This window comes from Theobroma umbraticum, unplaced genomic scaffold (genome assembly GCF_002168275.2).
Source record: "Theobroma umbraticum cultivar Fairchild unplaced genomic scaffold, ASM216827v3 scaffold_20.0, whole genome shotgun sequence".
In the NCBI taxonomy this organism is placed as follows: Eukaryota; Viridiplantae; Streptophyta; class Magnoliopsida; order Malvales; family Malvaceae; genus Theobroma; species Theobroma umbraticum.
This window is the reverse complement of record NW_018397266.1, coordinates 226,500-226,740: the sequence shown is the minus strand read 5'-3', so window position 1 is coordinate 226,740 and position 241 is coordinate 226,500.

The following is a 241-nucleotide window of genomic DNA, read 5'->3' as shown; positions in this document are numbered from 1 at the left end:
AATTTGGTGTCTAGCGGTTGAGCTTTATGGCGCTCATTGAGAGATAATGTTTGGTAGCTCTGAATAAATTTGTAACTTTCTTTTCCAGTGTGGTTAGCCATTCAACAAATGTAGATAAAGTGGATTTTTTTTAATGCAGCTTAAATTGCCCTTTATTTTTTGGTGAATGATGATGATTGATTCTATTTCACATTTGGACAGGGCTGCTATTAAAAGATCAGTGGAGGAGTTGATCTTGCTA